The following is a 22,025-nucleotide window of genomic DNA, read 5'->3' as shown; positions in this document are numbered from 1 at the left end:
TGGTGGCACTAGCTTCAGCCACCAGCACTGGGCTAATCATGAGTGCAGAAGAAATCATTTTACTGATGACCTGGACCCCAGGCAGACCTCTCAACTCTCGCTTATATCTCAAGGTCTGACAATGAACCCAAATGCCCTCTACTCCCAGACTCCCCAAACTTGTCTGGGTATTTTTTATCCATTCTCTTTTCCTCCTGGGGAATCTGGTTAAGAGCCCAGAGGAAGATGCAGTTGCCATTCTGGGTAACACACACCAGCATCTGCTTTCCTTGTACCTACTCTGGGAGGAACTTTAACTTGCTCTAGAGAAGGGGAGAGGAAAAGCATTGCTCAAGCATTATATGCCCTTCTTGTCTGGAGTCCTTCTAGGGCCTATTACTTTTGATCCTTGGCTATGACATCACTGAGGAACAAAAATGCCACCAACCACACAAGGAGATGCAAGGATTTGAAATGATATTTAGGAATATCAAATTATCTGCCACAATCTTGGTAACTCATAGAATAGCACCAGATAACATTTATTGAGAATGTACTATATGCCAGGCATTCCTCTAAGTCCGTTGTTGTATTAACTCATTTGGCCAACAAACTGAAAGGTAGCCATTATTTTATTGCAACTTTCCAGATGAACAAGTTAAAGTTACTTGCTCAGGTCACCATCTTAGTTTTCCACCTTCTATGACAAATACCACACAGTGGGCTGGCATAACCATAGGGATTTACTATCTCATGGTTTCAGAGGCTAGAAGGCTTGCTTTCTCCCAATATTGGTAGTGTGTGGCTGGCAGGAAATCCTTGGGTTCCTTGACTTTCTTTTCACATGGCAATATCCTTTCCTTTCTCTTCTAGTGTTCTATTGACTCTGGCTTCTGGTTCATCCCCATATCTTTCTCTTTTATAAGGTCTCCAGTAGTAGATATAAGACTCATTCTGATTCAGTTGGCCACAATGCAACTAAAAATAATATCTTCAAAAGGGCTTGTTGGCTCTCTGCCCCTCCCCACTGGACAGACCTTGCTCTCTGATAATTATTTGAATGCCATGGGGAGTCATGTAATGCCAGTCACATCTCTGAAGTATGATGGTGAAGGTCAGAATAAACAGATTTGGCCATATTGGTCACCTGGTCACCAGGGCTGCTGTAAACTCTGGCAAAGTGCAGGTTGTTGCAATCATTGACCCCTTCACTGATCTCAACTACATGGTCTACATGTTCCAGTATGATTCCACGCATGGCAAGTTCAAAGGCACCGTTAAGGTTGAGGACAGAAAGCTTGTCATCAATGGGAATCCCATTACTGTCTTCCAGGAGCGAGATCCCACCCTTATCAAATGGGGTAATGCTGGTGGTGAATATGTTGTAGAGTCCACTGGTGTCTTCACAATCATGGAGAAGAATGGGGCTCACTTGAAGGGTGGCACCAAAAGAGTAACCACCTCTGCCCCTTTGGCTGATGCCCCCATGTTTGTGATGGGCATGAACCATGAGAAATAGAACTACTTCCTCAAGATCATTAGCAATGCTTCCTGTACCACCAACTGCCTGGGTCCCCTGGCCAAGGACATCCATGACAACTTTGACATTGTGGAGAGACTCATGACCATTGTCCACACCATCACTGCCACCCAGAAGACTGTGGAAGGCCTTTCTGGGAAAATGTGATGTGATAGCCCTGGGGCTGCCCAGAATATCATCCCTGCATCTACCAGCAATGTCAAGGCAATGGGCAATGTCATTCTGGAGCTGAATGGGAAGGTCATTGGCATGGTCTTCTGTGTCCCTACCCTCAATGTGTCCATCATGGATCTGACCTACAGACTGGAGAATATGGCCAAACATGATGACATCAAGAAGGTAGTGAAGCAGGTGTCAGAGGGCCCCCTAAAGGTCATCCTGGCTACACTGAGGACCAAGTTGTCTCCTGTGTCTTTAACAGTGATACCCACTCTTCTACTTTTGATGCTGCAGCTGACATTGACCTCAATGACCACTTTAGCAACCTCATTTCCTGGTATGACAGTGAATTTGGCTACAGCAGCAGGGTGGTGGACCTTATGGTCTATATGGCCTCCAAAAGCCCCTGGACCACCAGCCCCAGTGACAGCATGAGAGGAATAGAGGTTGTCAGCTGCTGGGGAATCCTGGCCCCAACTCGACCTCCCAGTACTATCCACAACTTCCATCCTAGAACACCTGAAGAAGAGGAGGGGCTGAGAACCCTCCTTTGTCATGTACCATCAATAAAGTACACCCAGCCCCCCCCCCCAAAAAGGGGGCCTCTTTACAATGGTTTCATACCCACAGGAATGTGTGTTAAGATTAAGAACGTGTTTTTTTTCCCAGGGTACGTTACTCAATCTGCCACATCATTAAGGGTATACATAAGAAAGCTGGAATTCAAGCCTGGACAGTATAGTGCCTGTACCCACCCTCCACCTTCCTCTCCCAATTTGACCCCAGAACAAACAGCTGTCATGTTTTTTCCTCATTCTCTTATTGCTACACCAGACATGAGTCTGTAGCTCAGAATTAGGGGTCATTTGAGCTGCTGTGGTGCTATACTCAGAATCATCGCTCACCTGCTGCCCCCATGAAGGCCCATCATCCCTGAAGCATATGTGCCTCCTGTATCCCTTTCTTTCTTTGCACAGAGTTATTTACTAGGTGACCCTCATTTCCCTGTGGGCCCACTCCCAGCCATCTTGATATCAACAACAGGATCGACTGTATGCCTACTTAGAAAAGCAAAGCAAGGTTTAATGGAAAATAAAGGCCAAGCTTAAACCACCAGTTCTCTACTATTAGCTGGAAGACCTCAGGCAAGTTTCTTGTGGTCTCTAAACCTTAGTTACTTCATTTCTAAAATGAGTATTATACGGACTTTGTAGGGTCATTAATACATGAAGTGTTCAGTAGGGTGCCTGCACATGAAAGTCACAAAGTAGATATTTATTTGGCTCTTTCCTTCATTTCATTTTGTGATGAACATGTGGCTGCCCAGACCTATGATGGCATACACCTACTTAGATTGCTCTGTGTAAAACCCTCTGCTTGAGGTCCCTTCTTCTAGAGTCAGTCCCTTTGCCTGATTATGTGCATGTCACTAAGCAACACACTGAAAGATTCACCGTTAGCAAAAGCTTTTCCCTTAGCAATAACTGCTCTATTTCAATTTATATCTATCAAGTTATAGTCTAGTCAATCCATTTCTTCCTGAAGGAACTAAACACACAATCTTAAATTTAATGTGATTAAAAGCAATAATGTTAATAGCTACCATTTGTATCCCATTCACTATGAGCCAGGCACTGTGCTAAGGTTTATTTAATCCTTACTATTTTCCAAGATAGAAATTTGTATCCATTTTATAGAAGAGGTTAGTGAGGTTTTGAGAAGTTAAGTAACTTGGCTAAGGTCACAGGGATAAGTCCATCCAAACCCAAAGCCATCGCTTTTCACCACTATTTTAAAAATAATAATTGTAATAATAATAATATGATCATAAAGCTTAGGTTTTATATTCTCTCTGTTTTCCAACAAATTATATTTTATATTCACAGGTTCCAGCAATTATTCTAATTAAAGACAATGGAAATAAAATAGAACCAATCTTAAAATTTTCCAAGGTCAACGAAAAGGAAGTCACATGAGAATTTTCTCGAAATGTACAGAATCTTATCAAGAAGGACATTTAAAACATGTTTGAAATTTGGTGTGCTGGTTTCATTTAAGTCTTCCACAAATGTATTCACTGGGCCATTTTAAGGATATTGAACTTATTCTCCTCTCTAGGACAGTGATAAAGGATGGTCTCCAGAAGACAGGCAAACTAAAAAGCCAAATTTCCTAATTTAAATTTTCAATATTCATTGGTTGATTCATTGGTGTTTGCTATGGTGTAGCATGCATTCATTTGGCCAATTTCCCTTCAGAGTTTCAGTTAGCAAACTTCCTAGAGATATTTGAAAATTATAAAATAAAAAATAAACCAGTCTCAACAGATAAATATCACTGTTCAAAAGCTTTTACAGCTGGTCCAGGGAATAGAACCCAACACCCTTGTCCTGTTATAGTCCTGATTAACAAGAAGTTTTCTCCAAGCAGATGGAGCATGAAAATCGCAGCCCCTTGGAATCAGTTGTCTAACTGAGTTCAATATTTGCATTTGGTTTTCCATGGTTACTATTATTATTGCCATTTCAATTTATACATTACAGCTATAGCATATGCCTCAGGGTACAAGAGGAAAGAAAAATTCAATTTTAGTGTTTGTCTTATTTGTACTTTACTTGAAGCAATTTGATTTGCCACATGGAGTGAATAAAGCTGTCATGTTATTTTTTTAGAAAGAAACACAATAACTATAATGGTCTATGCATTCATTACTGAGTAGATTAATTTTTTTCTTCCATTGAAAAGCACAAAAGAGGGGGTAATTTCCAATTGAATTGTGCCTGGTGAATCATGATGCACATTTTCAACTAGACAGATAACAGGTCCCAGCTTTTCTGCCAGTGTTTTTCAAACAATCTTTTTGAAGAATTTTCCTTGAAATGCAATAAAAATATGTTTTCTGGCTACATACAGTAATTAGCTGTAGGAAATAAAAATTAAAATATAACCTTTGACTTTCAGAAAACATTACCATATTTAAATCATTTTCTTCCTTCCTTATTGTTTCCATCCCTCCCTTCTTTTCTCTCTTTCTTTCTCTTTCCTTTCTTTCAGTTCCCTCTACCTTTTCTTTCTCTCCTTACATTGTCTCCTTTATGTTTGCAATCAACATCTAGCTATTGCCGAATCCTTCCTTACGTGCTGGAGATCTTAACTGTGTTCATGCTAGGATTCAGACATGTCTGGCCCAGTCTGCATGTTCATTGTGGTGGATCTTTCAGGGTTCTATTTGCATGATAAAGTTAAGATCTCCCCAGGAAACAGTTCATTATTAAGCGAAGAGAGAATTGAGGGGAATATGTTGGTTCAAGACAGTGGGACAGGGTTGGGGAACAGGGTTATTTGGGGACCAACATGATCATTCCTTATTCAACTCCCCTGGGGGCTAAGGACCAAAAATAAAAACTTTAAGGGCTGTTTTACCAAAAATATCTTCAGACATTGAGAGCACAAGGCAGAAGGCAGCATTTTTAGGAAGCTAGGTAACAGACAATAATAATTAAGCTAGCAATTATTGAGCTTATTCTAATTGCTAAACACTTAATATATATTACCTTATCAATCATCACACTGGCCCTATGATAGGGTCACTACTGTTTCCATTTTATAGATGAAGAAACTGAGGCTTAGAGAAGATATGCAACTTATCTGTGAACACAGTTAAAAAGTGGCAGACCCAGGATCGTAACTCATATCTTTCTGACTTTAAAATCCATGCTATACTCTTTACTACATTGCAATATGGTCAGCCACCAAGACAAAGTGCAGCATAGAGGCACACAGAATAGAAGCAGTGGACAGAGAAGTCATTCGAATTGGCCTGCACCTGCCCTGCAAGATGGGAGAATCATAGGTTTTAATGCGCACTAGGCAAGAGTGCCCTTATCAGAAACCCTTGTTGGCTCTTAGCAACTACTCAGCAGCTGAACAAAAAAAGGGGGAAAGAGGTGCTTGGCAGATGGTGGTCAAAATTACCACTTAGAGAACACATGTGAATAACTACTGGGTTTCCCAGAATATTTAGGGGGCGATTAAAAGGCAATGGAAGTTCTCATAAAGTAGACTGAGGACTGAATAAAAGGAATGTCATTTGGTTAACTGTTTTATGACCCTATTTTTAACCTCAGACTTGCAAGTTCTAGGGAAACAGATTATGCAGAGAATCCCCCAAATCAGGATTTGAGTTGTGTGACCTCCCAGGTGTCGGGACCCCCTTCCCATGATGAGCTTAATCATTGTTGGTAATCAACTTGCAGAAGACTCAGCTGAGACTTCTTTGTAGTCAAATCTTAGGAGGCTCTGCTATATAAGGCACTCCACTTCCTCTTGTTTTTGTTTCTTTTTTATGAATCACTGATTTCTATTTCCCAATTGGCCACTTCGAGAAAAGAGCTGTCTCCTGTTAGTAAGTCCCAAATAAAACCTATGTCTAACTCTCTGCTTGGTGTGTTCTTTAGTTTTTGGACTGTGCTGGGCTGGAACAAGCTGTAATAAAACAAGAAAAACAACTCTGTTTTTACCTTTTCATGCCCTTTGATTTCAGTTTGTCACTTCTGAGAGCATGAAAACAACTCTGGGTAGTTGTTTTCGTCCCTCTGAATTCACTTAGGAGCAGGATATATTTCTGTCTCTCTTTATCTCCTTGGCCTCAATTGTTATTCAAAACTATTGCCAAGTACAATGGGCCCTTTACCAATGTAAAAATGCTCTAAACAAATGATAAGTCCATCCTTTTCCTCTAAGCAGGGCCAATGACCATATTTGGAACTTATGTTAGTGGAGGGGGCATTGAGCAGGGTAGTAGGGAATTCAGAGATGACTCAGTCATTCTTCACTGCTCTCAGTTTCTCTTCTCATGGAAGGAGACAGATCTAATTATGGTTAATCACACACAAGACAAAATAAAACAGAGCTAAATGGAGGCAAAGCAGCAAAATGAACATCGGGTGTCATTCTTACGTAGGGGCTTTGCATATCTCTCAGCCCCTGTTAATGTGTGTGTGGCTGGGGTAGGCACCATTTCAGACTATTTTTTCTGGCTTCCTCACTCTATTCTTTCAGTTATTTCATCCTTCTGGGGCACTCTCTACAGTTACTTCCTCTCTGTCCTTCCAAATCCCTTCCCAGCCACCCACTCAAATTACTCAACTCCACCTCAGAACCACCTTCAAACGAAGCTACTAACCACAGGTTCCTGCCGACCACTACTCTTTAGATCCATCTGTCTTCTTGTCTGCTCAGAGAAGCCCAAAAGTATTTCTAGACCTTTGACAATTTCTAAGCAACATGGGGAAAAAACATTTCAAGTAGTTAATAAGACCACAGACTAAGGGCAAAGCACTAAGGTAGACTTTTATGTACCCAATTACCACCTTAGATGCCAACTGTGCCCCAGGGGATTCTTAATGAGTTATATTAGAAGAAAATCTTTTGAAATGCTTTGGCTTTTTCTCTTTCCCTTACAACCCAGCATCTACCATAGTCTGCTGGAATGAGCAATTTAAAGTACAAAAGAGAGTTGCGCCAACAAGATAAAAGCTTCAAATAAATGGGTTCTCTGTGTTGTTTGCTGCTTTATCTCTATTGCTTAACACATAGTGATGCTAGGTAAATATTTTTTGAGCAAGAGAGAGAGAGAGACTGGTAGGTTGATTTATACGTTGGTCTTGGCTTGTACTAGATGAACCTTAAGGTTCCTTCCCACTGAGATTTTATGACCCAGTAAGAGCTAGGAGAACTTAAATTTGAAAAAAATACATTAAACTTATCAAGTTACATTGTTTCTTCTCTGTATATACAAATCACTAAACAACAGTGTTAAGGCCAATATTGAGATCAAGGCAATGGAAAGAATTTCAAGAGGTCATTTATTTTATTCCCAGTTGGCAACTAAATCATCCCATAAAAGGATGCAGGATGATATAATGGAAAGAGGCTTTGGAGTCAGACAGAGCTGGGTTTGAAATTCTGCTCTGCCACTCACAGGCTATACGCCCTTGGACGATTTATTTAACTAACATCTTTAAGCCTGTGTTTCCTCTTTTATTAAGTCCACAGCATAAGACAATATTTTAGAGACCTTTTTTCTTAAAACACTAACACACAGAAAGACCTCAAAAAAAACAAGTTAGTTTCATTTCTTTCCAGAAAGCTACATACATATAAATATGTTTGAAAGGTCTGTCTTAATTTCTCTTAAGCTATCTATACGTACACATTTCCTATCCTTGTAATTCTACAAATTTTGTAATTCTTCTGAAATGGAAGGGCTTTTTACTTATTTTTAAAATAACGTTTTGTTTACTATTGCCTAGAATATCAATGGAAAAATATGATTACTGCCAAATCCCTATTTGTACCATAATCCTTCATAGACCTAAAAATCAATGACAGATTCCTTTGTGCCTATTGTAAAACTCAATCTTTCATGCCTCATTTGTCAGAGATTTTAAAGAGAATAATTTTTTAACACTTAGTATATCACTAAGTCTCAGTCTGCTAGAAAACAGGGCTTATTTACACGCCGGCAAGGCAGACCCTAAAATATTAATAAGAATCGTAACTATGGAAGATATATATCAAAGCCAAAGGAAAAGAAAGCTTATATTATCTCTTCAACTAAATGAAGGTTAAATACTCTCCAAAGAATTTTATGTTTAAAAATAAAGAATTTTATGCAGCCAATCAGCTTACAAGGAGGCAGAGGAAACTTCATCCCTAATGGGACATGGTGTAAAATGGACTGCAGGTCCAGGGATAAATTCCTGTAGGCCAGGGATTGAGTCTTAATTGTTGGTGATTCTCAGGGACAGGATAGTAGTAGTGGTAGCCAATAGGAGGCCAATTGAAATTTCAGTTGTCAATTCCATAGAAACTATAAGTCTATACAAGAGTGCTTTTAAATAGAAAAATATTAGAGTGAAAATCTAATAACACTAATTTCAAAATTACTTTTAAAACAGTGTCACCATTTCCTAAAGATGAATGTTGCTCTTTTAGAGAAAGGAATATCACTTCATTTTTCTCAAAGCTAATGAAAAAAATATTTCCAGGATCATTAGTTCTGGGTCATAAACCACTACCTCAGTCTTGACTCTCATTAAAAATACTCAATAAGCAGATTTACAAAGAATTGATTTTGCTATGGGGAACAGATCTATTTTCATACACTTCTGCCTTTAGTAGATAGGTTCATTCTATGGCATTTACTCTGGAGCTGCCTTTCCCTGTAACAGCTGACATTCATACATATGCATTTAACAATATGCTATTCATAAATGCATAAAAGATGTTTATTTAAGGTACAAAATAATCCAATTATGTAGAAGTCTTCTGCCTTGTGATTCTGTAAGAATGACAATTACCGCCTAGGATGTGGTGCAGTGTAAGTGAGATAATGGATTTAATCACTCAACATAGTGCCTGGCGCATAGAAGATACTAGGTGCAAAATTAATGCTACTAGCATTTATAGGAGTGAGAGTAGTAAAGAGAACAGGTTCAACTATCAGGTGTCCTGAGTTCCAAGCTCAGCTATGCCACTTTATAGCTATATGACTTTTTTAACCTCTGCCTCAGCTTTCCCATTTGTAAAACTTGGATACTTAACTTTCTGGAAGGATTGAATGAAATAATCCATTTAAACAATTTAGTACATGCCTGTCTCTTGGTAAGCACTCAATGAATGTCTATTATTGTTATTGTCATCATCACAAATAATAAAAATTAAATTAACTTTGTACTTTTGGCAGGGGAAATGCTAAATAAATTAGAAATCAAGAAAAACAAACAAATATTCTCTAACATTCTGCCTCGATATTTCAGGTTGCATGGTAGTATGTACAATAATTATTTTTCATTAACAATGCATTTGTTGATAAATCAAGGGAATCCCAAGCCTTGCATTGGAAGAAATATTTTCTCTGGCACAGTAATTGTAAGTGGAGGTATGAGGATGCGTATTGGAGGTCCATTGGTACTTCCTCAGAATGTACATCCATCCCTCTCCTGAAACATCCAGAAGAAGGCATGAGAATTTGAAAAATCTCCCCCATTTAGTTGTTATGTGCTCTCCTTTGCATTATGGGGACCACTCACTTATATATGACTAAGGATCATTTCTTTTAAGGATTTTAACTAAGTATTAAAGTGGTCATTTATGTTTGAAAACTTGTCAAAGAAAGAGAAAGAGAGAGAGGGAGAGAGGGAAAGAGGGAGAGAATGAAGAAGAAAGGAAGAAAGGTTTTTAGAGGACATCTAGCTAGCCCTTCATTTCAAAGATGAGGATATTTAGATAAAGACTTACCTGGGGTCATACAACTGAGTAGGTATTGGGTTAGATCCCATTCTTTATTATACAACTGTTACAACTCTGCAGAAAAAGTCAAGGGGTGATTAGCAAACCTGAGTCTAGATCAGGTAGAAAAATTAGAATATTTTGCCATAATTTACAAATGAGTTCCTTAGATCATTATATTCTTGCCATGTTCTATTTGGCTAAGGTTTATCTTAGGCATATAAAATGGCATAACACTGTATTATTGGCTTTGTCAACTAATCGTGGAGGAGATCAGTTTAACTGATTATTGAATGAACTAGTGGGTCCTACAGACCCTTGAAACCTGAGCCAGAACATCTATCTACGTTTCTTTCCTTTAACTGCAACAGATTTGTATAACCAGTGATTAGACTTGGCTTCATAGACCTCTTGAAGATTCCCTATCGTATCTTCCAGCTTTAGACCCCCCAAACAATTGATAAAACAATTCACATCACCATTCAGAGACTGAGAACTGATTATTATAGGGCATTAATGACATTTTAAGGTCCCAGACTCTACTTCTCAGGCTATGAATGGCTGGCTGTTTAATTACAATTGCTCCATTCTCAGAAAGAATTTCCCTTTCTGATAGAAGGATGGTTGTAATAGCCTCAGAACATCTATCTTTTCAGGCTTAAATCCAGTCAAAAAAGAAAACCTGCCCCTGTTCCAAAAGTTCCACAAATATTTCATGATATCGTAAAGGCACTGATATGGGCACATGACCATGTCTAAACAAATCACTATGGCCATGGGAATATGAGGGTTTATGAGGCCAGGCATGATTCACACACCATTCTAAAGCCAGGGTTTGAGGCAGCTCCAACAAGACCTTCCAGAGTGAGAGCAGCAAGGGACGGACCCTAGTGAAAATTGAGGGTGGGATGGATTTGACTTGGTGAAAAACTATAGAATGTGCGTTTTTTCAAAGAAGGTCAATGAGCCTGTGATGACAGAATAATAAGAGTGGGATTATTTAGTTAGGAAATATGGAAGCTGAAAAAAAACACCTAATGAAAATCTTTAAAACAATAAGCATTTTAGATAAATGGATGTCAAATCCTTAATTACTATGATAAGGGTACCAATTTTGAGACTTCTGAAAATTATTTTAGTAAAGAAAAGTGCTACTTAATGTAGAAAGCAATGTCTTTGTTGAATTCTTTGCCACCAAGAGATTGTATTTCTGAAAAATATATATATAATTAATTCAAAAGATTTGAGAAAAAAATCTAAATTAAAGTCTAAATGCCAGACTTCAGAACATCCAAGCCTCACATGGTTCCCTTTGAAAGGTGAGGTAAACAGCCCTGTGGAGCAAATCGTATGTTCTAATGAGATCTGGATAATCCACCAACCTCAATCATCTAATCAACTCAACAACCATGATGGAAACAGTTTCAAATGCAATTTTAATTCCCTGAAAGAGTTCAGGGATTAAGTAGAGAGATGCAATGAGACTATAAAGGAGAAAGTGTTTTCCATTGCTTCACTTCTATCTCCAACAGGGAGAAAAAATGTAGCTAAAATTCATAGAGATAAATCAAAACGGTAAGGCAAACATGCTTTAAAATCTGAGGACATTCCACTTGAGATCAAATCCCAACCAAGCAAATGAATAGCATGTATTAAAGTTAAATATTTATACTCAAAGATTTTTTTTCCATTTTTAATTTTTCTGAAATTATATGGAAATTCAAATATAAATAAAACAGATATACTATTAAATTATAATATATATATAACAATAGAGAAAATATTATATACCATCATTATATATAGTCTCACAGTTAATGCTTGATTTCAATATGCAAGAGCACTTTTGCTTTTTTCATGTGCTTTTCTGATATAAAAACAGATAAAGTTTCTGATTCATTCAATGTAGCTTGTTTCATCAAAAAAGCTAGAAATCCTTGAGAGTGTGAATGTGTCCTTTGAGCAGGCTTCCATTCTCTTTTCATTCATTCCTGGGGTATTATTATGCTTTCCTGGTAATTTGGCCACTGATGAATGATGAACAGAATTATTTATTTCAATGGTTTGTGGCTCATTGTAGACACTGATGGACAAAGTTGAAATAGAAGGTCACAATGAGATTTGGTTGCACTTCAAATTCTGTCACGGATAGGAATAAAGGCACACCTTGGGAAAGAAACTATATAGAAACAGTACTTTGTAAGTTTTTCAAAAACATAGATAATATATATTTACAGTAAAGAAATGTCTTCAAGACTATCGAGTATTATTTTAAACAATGTAGATGCTCAGATAATTTGACATAAAATTATTTAAGAAAATACAGATATTACATTTCTGTAAGTTCAGGGTCTATGAACTCAGGATGCTTTTTAGATATTGGGGTTGGGGCCAGGATGGTAGTAGGTGCTAAATTTATTCCTTACCTACAGCTAGTGACAGTGATCAAAGGTGTGAGACACAAATAAAATTATGTGCAAATTTATTAATTGAGCTCATTCTATGTGCTAGAAATACAGCACTGAACAAGGTAAGCACAGTCTTTACCTCACGAGAAGTCTAACAGGAAGCTAGAAATTAAAGAAAATATTTCATTGTGATTGTAATAAATGACACAAACAAGCAAGAGTGTGATCGAAATGTCCAACAGACGTACCTCAAGTGGTCTGGAATGAGGGGAGGGACAGCTGCATTGATTCTTGAAGGAAGAGTTAAAGAGATAGGTGCAGGAGATGAGGGACAGTATTATTGGCAAGGGAGAAGACTACTATTCTATCAGAGAGAAGAGCATCTTTAAAATTTCTAAGATGGAAAGAACATATGTTCAATGAACTGAAGGAAGACCCATGTGGTGAAACAAAGGAAGAAAGAGAGAGAGTGTTGATTCTAGAGAGTTAAGCAAAGGCCAAAAAATATAAAGATCTGAAGCTTTAAAAACCAAAAGCAATGGAAATTCATGGAAGGGTTTTTAAAGGGGATATATATTTTTTTATCCCCTTAGATAGGTTTTGGACATTTTGAGTGACATAAACACAGAAAGGCCATTAGGACTTTATTGCTATGGTTCAGAAAACAGATGATGGTGACTTGGCAAAAGTGAAAGGAATAGAAGGATTTAAAAGCTATTTAGGAGGCAGAGTTAATAACACTTGTAATGACGGTAGTGCTAAGTGAGGTAGAGTGAAGAGAAATTAATTCCCAGGCTTCCAGACTTTAAGGGTGGGAGGTAGCAATCCCTGACATGGGAAAGGCCAAAGGCAGCAGATATTTTAGGAAATAGATTGAATTCAGTTCCAGAAATGTCACTTGTGATATATCCAATTGGAGATCAGGAGCGGACAGTTACTTGTGTCTGGAACACAGAGGAAAAGTCTGAACCTGATAGATGTATTTGCAAGTTTACGTAATGTAACATTTGCAAATGCAAATTTTCCTAACTATTCCTGTTTCCTAACAACCCTCTGCAGCAAATGCGATGATTAAACCCACTTAAACTACAATAAAACTGAGGCCCAGATTTATTAAAATCAACTAGCTATTAAGTGCATAACTAGGATTTGAACCCAGCAGTCTGGCCCCAGGCTCTGCGCACTTAACCACCGGCTGCCAGACTACATAAACCGAATGGAAGTGAGTTTGCGGAAGGATAGACTATAGACTAACAAGAAAAGAGAACAGAAACTTCAGAAACTCAAATTTCTAAAGGTCAGTAGAGGACAGTGAACTGGCAAAGAAGACACACCACTTCCGCAAATCTGTAAGACCTATTTGTCTCAAAATGCGTATCCAGCAGGAACTCACTTTTAAGTCAGCAGAACCCACGGAGGGAGCCGGATGATCACGCATCTCCATTAGTCGACACCCTCACCACCAGAGACAAAACCTCGGAGATTTATCCTGTTTTAAAAACCAGGACAGATTTACCACACCAGTGTTCCTGGAATTGGTGTTCCTCCAAGGCTAAGTCTTTTGCCAATAACTTGACTTGTATTATTTTTAGCGAAATATCATGTAACAAGCTGCTCCTAAAATATTTCCAGCCTGAAGTGCTGGTAAGAAAAAAGACCAAAAAAGAAGAAGGCTGGGGGTGGAAGGAGACAGTGCAGAAAGAAAAGGTATCATGGAAGAGAGAGGGCAAAAAAGAAAAAAGAACAAGCACCAAAAATCATTGAGGAAAGAGCAGGAGTTTTTTAAGAAAGGAGGCTAGAATATCAACACCTGCTATCAATCTTAATCTCCATGCCCTTTACTTTCCAAATTAAGCAATACCCAGTTCACTTTCAGTGATGTTAGTTCATCCCCACTCGTGGAATTCTACAGCAACCCTGGCACCAGGAAGCAGTGCAGAGCAGTGCTTAAGAGCACGGGCTCTGAAACCAAGCTCCATGTGTGTGACAACTGGCTCTGCCAGGCATTAAGCTGTGTGGCTTCAGGAAGTTGCTTATCTATGGCCTTAGCTTCATCTGTGAAATAGGGTGACGACAAAGCCTAACTCATAAAGGTCTCATGAAATGTTTGAAACAGTGCCTGACACATAGTAAACACCCAAGAAGCATTCATTAATCTCTACTTTTTTATTATTATTACAAGTGCTGATGCTTTTCAAATGCTTTGAGCTTTGGTATTTTCAAAATCACCAGGTTACCATATTAATAGTCATTCGTAGTCAAAAGCAATGGAAGGGTTTTTAAAACTTAATTCAAGTAGTGCCAGTTGAATTACTTTCAATTATTTTTTGTATCATTCAAGGTTTGATCAGAGCAGCAGAAATATTTTCTATATGTTCCATATATGTGTATGAAAGAGAGAGAGATTTGTCATGGATATGTGACCTTAAGCAAGCTGTGGGATTTGTTTAAGCAGTTCTCTGTAAATCTTTGTCTTCCTGTCTGACACTGGAGCTCAGCCGCCATAAGCTAGGAAGCTATCAGAAAAGGAAGATAAAAAGTGGAAGAGAGTGAGGACAAGTTAGAACACACAAATATGAGCTAAAGCCCACAAAGATGGATTGAAACCTGAGTTAGCTCTCTCATTACCACTGACCTTGATGATATGGCTTTCCTAGACAAGCAGGGGCTCTTAGTCATTGTATAAACACAAACAAATGGCCCAGGAGTCAGACCAGCTGAAGAAAGATCCTGGAGAAGTTGGAACAGGTGTAGGTGTGTCTGCTGCCTCATGTTAACAAGGTGAATTGGCATACATATGACAGTGTGTGAACTACAAAATGATTGCTGCTTCCCTTTGATCTCTAAATATCCCACTAAAATCTCTATTTTGGCTTACCCCAACTGGACTGTATAAGACAGGGAATTATGGGAAGTGTGTTTCAGCCAAACTGATGTGTAGACAGAATACAAAGTGACCACATTATTTTTACCATGGAGGTTCTAGGTTATTATTATTATGAGCCCAGCACAGCTCCAACTGCTTTACATTCCTTATTTCATCTCTTTTCACAAACTACCAGTCTATCCATCTATCACAGGTAAGGTAATTGAGGAAAAGAATTCTATTCTGAGTAAACCTGGTCATTGTCAACCTTGTGTAATTTATACATAAATGATGAAACATACAGCTAAGTTTTAGAGTTGGCGTGTACATGAGCCAGATTTTCTATATCATTAGAATTCTTCTCCAAAACAGCATAGCTAATAACTGCAATAGATAACCTTATTGCAGTTCCTATCACTGCCCTTCTTAAAATAATAGGACAATTTCCTAGGAATTGATGTACCCACTAATATTATACTGTTTGATCTTGTGAAATTGGAGTAATTTTCAGGTGCTGCTTATATACAAATATCATTCTCTTTAAAATTAAATAGATATCAACACCAAATGGAATTATTTCTTAAGTTCAATTTATTTCATTTCAAATGCTATAAATTAATTTTAGTTATATTCTAAATATAAATCACTCATAAACTGTTACCTATATGTGGGCATGTAATTCGCATCAATTTTCTCTGAAATTTGCACATATTTAAGTTAGAAATTCTCATTGTCACTTAGTTTAGGATAATCGGCACCTGTGAAACTGATATCACTATGGGCAACCATAGAATGCCACCCTCACAGACAAAATTCCAATTTAGTAGTTAAAAGATGATTATGAAGAAAAGATGGTATAATGGCTGAGATCTTCCTGCAAATAATATCCATAAACTCTGGACATATGTGGTAGTTAGATTCAGCTGTCAACTTGGCCAGGTGAAGGCAACGAGTTCTGTTGCTGTGGACGTGAGCCTCACCTGTTGCTGATTACATCTGCAGTTGGCTAAGAGGCGGGCCTGCTGCAATGAATGACGTTTGACTTAATTGGCTGGTGTTTAAATGAGAGAGCTCAATGTAGCACAGCCCAAGCTGCTCAGCATACCTCATCTCAGCACTTGCAGCTCAGCCCAGGCCTTTGGAGGTGCAGAAAGAAGTCATCCCAGGGAAAGTTGTTGAAACCCAGAGGCCTGGAGAGAAGGCCATCAGAGACCATCCTGCACCTTCCCATGTAAGAAAGAACCTCAGTGGAAAGTTAGCTGCCTTTCCTCTGAAGAATTAACTAAATAAATCCCCTTTTATTAAAAGCCAATCCATCTCTGGTGTGTTGCATTCCAGCAGCAAGCAAACTAGAACAACATAATATGAAAAGCAGATACTGAAGTCACTTGAGAATCCAGAGGTGCAAGAAAGTTGTTTTGGGGAGTTTATGCTCATAGGAGAAATAGTTGTGTAAGGTGAGTTCCCGTTTTTATACTTTTAGCCTAGGACATGTACAGTCAATGAGGCTTCAGGGACACAGGGGACATTCATGGAAAAACTAGTTTTTCTGTCCTGGGATACAGACTATTGAAAAGGAAACATGAGACTCTGAAGAAAGAGGGGAAGCCCTGGGAGAAGAAGTCAGATTGGTGATCTCCAAATTCTATTTGCTCTCATTCTGGATGATTCTTGAATGACAGATGTGCAGGGCAGGTTCAAGTTAGTTCTGCTAACTGCAGAGGATCAAGATGTCTTCAGGGCTTGTCCCCTCAACAGAAGCTTTGAACAAGCAGCAAGAAAATCGCAAAACCCTCCCTCTAAAAGTTCCAGAAAGTAGTTAATGGATTGCAGTAGCGGGGAGAGTACCAAATCAAGAAAAAAGCCGCTTAAAAGTAGTAGATTCCTGTGGCACACTGGTTGTTCCCTCCTTCACTCCTCACCAGCTCCATGGGGATCCCACCTGCACTCCCAATATGCAGGTCCCTTGTTCCACTTCTAAAGGGAGCAGAGTCATCCTCATGCACATACCAGAAACATGTATGTCTGGTTCAATCTGTCTAGCAGTAACCTGAAAGACTAGGTGTCCCAAAATATGCCCTGTGTATAGAAGGTGGCTCACAGAGCTCTCCTACAGAGCACTGTAGAGCAGTGGTCAAGCTGTGCTGACTGGGTCAAGGGCTTGCTAGCTGTAGGACTTATAGGACAGTGCCCAGGACCTTGAGAAAACTGATTCCTAGGGAAGACAGGACATTCCTATCCCTGAGAAAGAGGAATGCTTAGGACCTCATGTGCATGCCGAAGACAATCGGCATACAGAAAGGATCAGGGAGATCCCTACACTTTGGCTTGGCTCTAGTCTCCAAACTCATTGGAAAAGCCCTGAAGAGAAACACGTACAATTTGCAAAGACTGGGAAAGGTGTTTTCTTCTGTTCCTTCCCCCACTCCCCCTTTCTCTTTTGCATTCAAGGAAAGCTCTGTCATAACACTAGCTGGATTAAAGCTTAACGAATAGATGCCCCACAGTTTAAATTCCAAAGATAACACATTAAAATATCAAGATGTTCATGTTTAAAAACAAGATATTACAAAACATACAAAGTAATGGGATGCAATAGCCTGGATAAAGGAGAAGATTAAAGCGTTTGAAACAATCAAGGAGGAAGAACAGTCACAGGATATTTCAGAAAAGACTTTTAAGAAATTGGTCCTAAATGCTTTCAAGGAGTTAAAGGAAAAGATGAACACAAAAAGAATATCAGTAAAGAGATGGAAACTATCAAAGGAGCAAAACAGAGCCAAAGACCTCAGTAACAGAAATTTAAAATTGCCTAGAGAGGTTCAACAACTGATTGGAACTAGCAGAAGAAAGAATCAGTGAATTTGAAGAGAAGACCTTGAAATCATATAGTCTGAAGAGCGGAAAGAAGAAAGAATGAAGAGAAGTGATCAGAGCCTGAGGAAACTGTAGGATACCAGTATATGCATTGTGAGAGTTCTAGAAAGAGAAAAAAGGGCAGAGAGAAAAGTCGAAAAATAGTGGCTGAAAATTTCCCAAATTGAACTGTTATATAGAGAACACTACACAAAGTAATTGTAGAATAACATTCTTTTGAAGAACATATGGTGAGTTCTTGAGGATAGACCCCATTCTGAATCAGAAAACAAGTCTCAACAATTTTTTTTTTTTTTCGAATGGGCTGGCACCAGGAAACAAACCTGGGTCTCTGGCATGGCAGGCAAGAAATCTGCCACTGAGCCATTGTAGCACTGCCCCTCAACACATTTTTTACAAACTGAAATCATATAAAATATCTTTCCTGATCAAAATATAATTAAATTAGAGGGCAGTACAATGGTGGCTCAGTGGCAAGAATTCTCACCTGCCAAGCCAGAGACCCAGATTCGATTCCCGAAGCCTGCCCATGCAAAAAATAATGATAATTATATATATTATATATATAATTATATATATAATATATATACAATATTGGTTTCTAATATATATATAATTAGAAACCAATATCAACCAACTATATGAGAAAATGCCAAATATTTGAAAATTAAACCACATACTTATAAATAATCCATGGACCAAAGAAGACATAACAAAGAATATATTTTTAACTGAATGAAAATGAAATGACAATGAAAATACAGCTTAATAAAATCTGTGGGATGCAATTAAAATGGTTCTTAAGGGGAATTTATAGCTTTTAATACTCAAAAAGGTGTATCTAAGGACAAGATCTAAGTTTCCATCTTAAGTAGTTAGAATAAAAAGAGTAAATTGAATCTGAAATAAGTAGAAGAAAGGAAATAATAGAAGAAATCAGTGAAATAGAAAGGGCCCTGTTCTAGTTTGCTAGCTGCCGGAATGCAACACACCAGAGATGGATTGGCTTTTAATAAAAGGGGATTTATTTTGTTGGTTCTTCAGAGGAAAGGCAGCTAACTTTCCACTGAGGCTCTTTCTTACGTGGAGGGCACAGGATGGTCTCTGCTGGTCTTCTCTCCAGGCCCCTGGGTTCCAACAACTTTCCTTGGGGTGACTTCTTTCTGCATCTCCAAAGGCCTGGGCTGAGCTGCTAGTGCTAAGATGAGGAATGCTGAGCTGCTTAGCAGTGCTACCTTGCAGTCTCTCATTTAAGCATCAGCCAATTAAGTCAAACATATCTCATTGCAGCAGACACGCCTCCTAGCCGACTGCAGATGTAATCAGCAACAGATGAGGTTCAGGTACCATTGGCTTATGGCTGCAGCAACAAGACTAGGTATGCTCACCTGGCCAAGTTGACAACTGAATCTAACTAACACAGGCCCCTTCACCCAAAAAAGACAAAAATCAATTAAACCAACCAGAAACTGGCACCTTGAAAAGATCAAAAGCACTGATAAATCTCTAGCTAAAATCATCAAGGAAGAAAGAAGAAGGAAGATATTATTGATATAATAATGAAAAATGGGACAACATCACAAGAGATCCTACAGACATTAAAAGGATAATACAGAACTATTATAGCTTTATGCCAATACATTTACAACCTTATATGAAACAGATAAATTCCTTGAAAGGTATAAATTATAAAAGCTCATTCAAGAAAAATCAGATAACCTTATGTCATTTTAAAAGCTTGAATTCCATAATTAAGAGCTTTTCCACAAAGAACAATTCAGGCCCACATACCTCACTGGTGAGTACTACAATGATTAGGGAATAAATAATACTGATTCTACTCAAATATTTCTAAAAAACAGAAGAGGAGGGGACATTTCTTAATTACTCCTCTTAAGTCAGCATTATACCAAGAGCAAAAAACAAAGAAATCATAAAAATAAAAAGAAGCCTATAGTATAATATCACTAATGAACATAGGCATATCCTTAATAAAATTTTAATAAATTGAATCTAACAACATATTAAAAGAATAATACATCTTGACAAAGATGATATTATTCTAGGAATGTATCATTAGTTAACATTCAAAAAGAAATCAATGTTGAGGTAATTCAGAACACATGGGTAAGGAAAACATTGTCTATATTTTTGAACCTCATCTACTCTTTGAGGCCAAAGAAAGGAAAGTTTATTTTATCCAGAACCTAAATTTTCTATTGCACATAATCTAACTTAACCTGTCTGGATAGCTCATTTAAACAATCAAAACACAGGTAGCTCAGAATAATAATGAGGGTCTTTAATTCTGTATAGTTTAATGTGGTGCCTGGGTACATCCCAGATTATATTAAGCAGATAATCAAAAAGTATTGGCAAAGTCTCTTGAGGTATGGGAGAAAAAATATGGAGCTATTAAACTTTACACTGAGGAAACCCCTGATATTATTGCAAACATTAGGGACACCCAAATCAATAGACCAAGCCCTTCATCTTGAGACTTGCTTTTTGTGAAGCTATGTATGTAGTGGAGAAGCTTAGCCTACCTATAGGTATGCTTAAGAGTTACTTCCAAAATACCTCTTTGGTTACCCACATGTGGTTTCACCCTTTCTAAGTCCAATTCTGCAAGTGAAATCATTGCCCTTTCCACTATGTGGGACATGACATCCTGGGGTGAAAGTCTCCCTGGCAGTGTAGGAGATGACTCCCAGGGATGAGTCTGGCCCTGGCACCATGGATCAACAATGCCATTCTGACCAGAAGGGGGAAAAGGAGTGTAATAAATAAGGTATCAGTGGCTGAGAGAGTTCAAATAGAGTCAAGAGGCTACTCTGGAGGTCACTCATATTCAGTTAGACATTGCTACCTATTGTAATTTGCCAAATTCCAACCAAAACCATTCTTGTCAATCCTAAAGAACACCTAGGGCAATATATAAGATTCTACAAAGTTTCCATGTACTAGGGTAATTTTCCAGAAACTACAACCTTATAGTGCCCTGGACCAGGTAAGTCTTGAAACCTAGAGGGCCAGCCTCTTCAGAATATCTGCTAGTTTCATCTCCCTACCCCTTATTATTGACAGCTCATTCTGGTATGGAAAAGTTAGAAAGGGTAAAGCCTAAATACCCCTAAAGAGTGGGAGGAAGATCAAAGGTGATGGTGGAATTATAGAGAGAAGGTAGGGTTTAATAATAATATGATTGCTGAATCAGTAAATTGATATTTGTTCAGTATCTTAGAGCAACTAGAAGTAAAAACCTAAAATTGTGGAATTGTAACCCATAACAAACTCTGAAATCTGTTCTACAACTAATTGTTACACTGCAATTTGAAATTTATAGCTTTTTTTGCATATATGTTATTTTTCACAAAAAAGAAAAAAGTGATGATTAAAAAATGTATATTCCTTCTAGCCTCCAATGCTCTGGAGTAGCTAGAAGGAAAAATATGAAATGATGGTGTAACAGGTTTGAAAAACCACACTTAATCCTAACCCAATCTTGTGGAAGTGGCCATTTCTTTTAATCCCTATTAGTAGCATGGTTTGGAAATGTGATTAGAATATCTCCATGGGTGAGTCACCCAATTGTGGGTATTAACCTTGGATTAGAGGGAGATGTGACTCCACCCATTCCAGGTGGGTCTTGATTAGTTTACTGAAACCCTTTAAAAGAGGAAGCACTTTGGAGTGAGTCCTATTTGAGAGCTACAAAAGAACCATGAGACCCATGTAGCCAGAAACCTTTGGTGAATGCTTCTGGGGGAGCTTCATGAAACTAGAGCCTGGAGAGAAAGCTAGCAGATGTCACCCTGTTTACCATGTGCCTTTCCAGTTGAGAGAGAAGCCCTGAACTCTATCAGCCTTTCTTGAATGAGGGTAACCTCTTGTTGGTACC

The 22,025-nt window shown here is 38.3% G+C and overlaps 1 long non-coding RNA gene and 1 pseudogene across 1 annotated transcript in view; one reads left to right on the top strand and one right to left on the bottom strand.

Annotated features, from left to right (window-relative positions):
* The window catches only part of LOC143690172 (uncharacterized), a 38,621-nt gene extending 24,705 nt beyond the window's left edge, over window positions 1–13,916 (bottom strand). The window contains exon 1 of the long non-coding RNA XR_013179022.1: window positions 13,775–13,916. This is a non-coding gene — a long non-coding RNA (uncharacterized LOC143690172). The remainder of the gene's footprint in view (window positions 1–13,774) is intronic.
* LOC143690330 (glyceraldehyde-3-phosphate dehydrogenase pseudogene) lies at window positions 1,085–2,526 on the top strand (annotated as a pseudogene).
* Window positions 13,917–22,025: the final 8,109 nt, after the last annotated feature.

The sequence above is a fragment of the Tamandua tetradactyla genome, chromosome 7, assembly GCF_023851605.1.
Source record: "Tamandua tetradactyla isolate mTamTet1 chromosome 7, mTamTet1.pri, whole genome shotgun sequence".
Lineage (NCBI taxonomy): Eukaryota > Metazoa > Chordata > Mammalia > Pilosa > Myrmecophagidae > Tamandua > Tamandua tetradactyla.
The sequence above is the reverse complement of the archived record's forward strand: the minus strand, read 5'-3'. Positions and strand labels throughout refer to the sequence as shown.